This window comes from Grammomys surdaster, unplaced genomic scaffold (assembly GCF_004785775.1).
Source record: "Grammomys surdaster isolate TR1022 unplaced genomic scaffold, NIH_TR_1.0 195, whole genome shotgun sequence".
NCBI classification, from domain to species: domain Eukaryota; kingdom Metazoa; phylum Chordata; class Mammalia; order Rodentia; family Muridae; genus Grammomys; species Grammomys surdaster.
This window is the reverse complement of record NW_021604640.1, coordinates 311,280-315,200: the sequence shown is the minus strand read 5'-3', so window position 1 is coordinate 315,200 and position 3,921 is coordinate 311,280. Positions and strand designations below refer to the sequence as shown.

At 34.7% G+C, this 3,921-nt stretch overlaps 1 pseudogene; it reads right to left on the bottom strand.

Annotated features, from left to right (window-relative positions):
- LOC114623253 overlaps positions 1-722 on the bottom strand; it is a 12,768-nt pseudogene extending 12,046 nt beyond the window's left edge.
- Between the last annotated feature and the right edge of the window lie 3,199 nt (positions 723-3,921).

Here is a 3,921-nt window from a genome sequence, read left to right as displayed (position 1 = left end):
TTTACTTTGTCTGAGGATTCATCATAAGTTGGTTGGTTAGCATAGTCATTGTCAAATTGTTGCAATACATCCAAATTTCCGAGTGCTTCATTCCATTCATATATATTATCACTTCCCCTTTCTGTACATTTATAATTAAGAGAGTCAAGCAAATTCTGATTTCTGGATGTGTATGTTCGAAGAAAATTTTTTTGATCCAATCTGGAATTTACCTGGGGTAGTGTGTTGAGTTTTCTGTGAAGCTTCTTCCCATGCTTTTTATTCTTATTTTCTTTCATCTGATTTTTGAAGCAAGGCCACTTATTTACATTATCGCCACTTTTTGACTGTTCCTTCAAATTTATGACATAGTCTTCAGCATCATCTTCCATCTGACACATGTGATCCAACTTGTATTGTGTTCTTTTGATTCCTTGCTGACCCATTGATACTGAGCAATACATTCCCAAATCCTTAGGTAGCTTTCTCTGACTCATCTTGGTGGCAGTACTGGGTAATTTATTAAAAATTCTGGGGAAAACAGTTCCCCGGGTGGTTCGTGAAAGAATCTCTTCTTGTGGCTCATAATCTGTAGTAAAGTCATCCAATTCTTCCTGAGAAAACTGCTGGTGATGGTCCTCCATGAAAGCAGCAGATATCTGTGGTTCTGTCTTGTGCTTCAAGACAAGCTTGTACCTGGGTTATCGAGGAAGCCGGTTCTCTGGCAGCCTCTGGTCCCCCATGATATCTATGGCTCTGAGGCCTCTGTTTCAGAATAAGATGCTTGGTTGCTTGGAAACTAGAAAGTCTACATTGATGAACAAAATGGAATTCTCTGGCCAAAGTTCCTTCTATTCTATTCTATAACACTTATATATAATATTCATTAATGATAGATCGGTCTTTTAAACCCACCAGAAGTTTAGGAGAATTTCAATTCCTTCACATATTCCTAACATGAGGTATAGTTAGACTTTTCAATTGGGAGTATTCTAATGTTGATGTGGTGTTATCTCATCATGTTTTCATTTGCTTTTTTATGTGGCCAATGATGCTGAACATGTCCATATGCTGACTTGTCATCTATATATCTCCACTGGTTTAGCATGTGTTCAACTTTTTTTTACCTGTTTAGTTTGTAGTGATTGTAAGACATATTTCACTTAATTTTGACAATTATTTGTGTTTTTGGATTGAATTCCTTTATCAAATACATCATTTGTGAAAATTCTTGTTCCTCATCATTTGTCTTCTCATTAATCTGTTTCAAAGAACAGAGTATCAAATTTGATGATGGTCCCTTCAGCTAGTTTGGTCTTTAATAAAACATTGTTTTTAAATGACATTTAATTATTTTTCTCTGCAAAGTTTATAGGTTGTTTTCTGTTATTGTTTTTTATGTGTAGAATTTATTTCTAGGTTTAGTCAGTTACCTCATGAAATTTAACATTTTTGGATCATGAATATATTGAATATTTTCTTAAATATTTCACCCATGGCTGGATAATATTAGAAAAGCTAGTGTGGAAAATGTAAGATGTTATTTACAGAATCTACTTTTGACTTTTACCATATGCTAGTTATCTGAATGTTCTTTTGTATACCATGTTTGTTTGTGTGTTTGTTTGTTTTTCTTGTTTGTTTGTTGCTCCTTTGTTTTTCTTTCTATCAAGCAATTCTTCCATATAGATTAACAAATAACTGTGATTATTCTTTCCAAAGTTTCTGTTGCTGTTGTATATGCTGGAAACTTTGAAGTTCTGTGAAAATTGTTAGCACTGGTTACTTAATGTATGCAAATGATCTCATTTGCTTTTGATGATAGTTCTGTGGATTAACTAGACTTATGAGGATAATTAATATCTTAATTGTTTTGGATCTTCTGACCTATGAAACAGGTATATCTATGTATATTAGTGTATATGCTTTTTACTTTTGTCAGAATTAGTTTATCATTTTTGTCATATATCTGTCTCTTATTTTTTTTCCTCTAGCTTTTCCTTAAATACTTCACATTTGTGGTACAAGTTGTATTGAGAATCTGTTTTCATGGATGGAAAAGGTATCCCATTGAAACTCATGTTTGCTAGTGATGAAATTTTTCCTGTGTGTGGGGAGATAATGGCATCATCTGATTATATAGCCCAAACAGGAGTGAAACTCAGTATGTAGTTTAAGCTGGCCTTAGTCAATGCAAGGTTTGACTTCAGTGATCTGAATCATGAGTAAGTTTCATAATGTGTGGGATTTGTTCTTCTGAACATCCTGTTTGAACTTTGGTTTAGAACTGTGTTTTTAGTATCTGTTAAACTCTGGATGATGATGATGATGATGATGATGATGATTTTGTTAGCAGTGCTTTGAGCAAGTGACTCTACTGCTTTCAGACTTGTAGTAGTTTGGGTGGGTGGTTGATAAAACTCTCGAGTTTGTTTCTTTATATCCAAGCTTTTTTTTCTCTGGCTGGCCAGGCATGGTGTTGGTACCATGATATCTGCCATTTCTACATATTTTTTTTCTTAAGCAAGTTACTTATATCATTACCTTGAACTTAGTAGCAACATTGGTATCAGCCTTTATTCCTCTTTATGAACTTTTACAGAAAGTCAGGAAATAACTTGAGACATTCATAGGACTCTTTACATTTATTTTCTGTTTTAATAAGGATTAATCTCTGATGTCTTATAATCAGTGGTTGCAAACTATTGCCTTATACATTTATCCCATTTTTTGTTACCTTCCAGAAGAAATCTAGAATGTTTTAGTTGATTATGCTGAGAAAAGAAATTATAATATACCTTTATTAGTCTATTACCACTAATCTAATAAAGTTGCTTTGAAGTGAGTAAGCTCATGCCATCCTGTTCTGACTACATTTTTTGTTTTCCTTAGACAGGTCTCAGCCTTCTATCACCTAATCTCCACTAATCAGGTCTGTCTTGGAAACATATTTGAGATTTTCATAGTCTTGACCATGACCTAGATATTTTAGCCAAAATAATCAAAGTAAATTAAGATAACTAAAAATAGTATAATAAAAATAATTGACATATTTGTTATATCTAAAATGATTACTATGCTCTGTTAGAAAAGAGAATTTCTATGTAACTGACTCTCGTCTAACTTTGAAGTAAATCATTGTCTTTCTGAGTTTTGCCTTTAAAAACTCTGTATCACTGGTTGGGCAGTGTGATGGTTTGTATATGCTTGGCCCAGCAGTTGCACTATTAGGAGGTATGACCATGTTGGAGTAGATATGTCACTGTGGCCATGGGCTTAAGACCTTTACTCTACCTGCTTGGCAGCAAGTCTTCCACTAACAGCCTTCATGAAGATGAAGATGTAGAACTCTCAGCTCTGCTTGCACTGTTCCTGTCTAGATGATGTCATGCTCTCACCTTGATGATAATGGACTGATCCTCTGAACCTGTAAACCAGCTCAAAATATATGTTGTCCTTTATAAGACTTGCTTTGGTTATGGTGTATGTTCACAGCAGTAAATCTCTAACTAAGACAGGCAGTGATGACACATCTTTAATCTAATACTTGGGTAAGCTATTTTCTGAGTTTGGGGTTAGCCTTGTCTACAAAGTAAATTCAAGGATAACCATGGTTACACAGATAAACCCTGCCTCAAAAATCAAAACAAACAACCAAATAAACACCCAACAGCAGCAACAACAACAACAACAACAATAAACAAGCCAACCAAACAAACAAACCCTCTGTATTGTTTCCTAAGTTTGGGCACCAGGAAACTGGGTTTTCAGAAGCACAAGCTCATTCTTCATTGGGCCATCAATAAAAAGGACTTAAAACTTTTAACTGGCACAATCAGCATGATTGTCAATGACTATCTCATGTGAATTATTTCATTCGTAGCCCCAGAGAGATCCCCCACACTCCATAGGACTCATCCTTGTTCCCAGAATTCCAGGTAA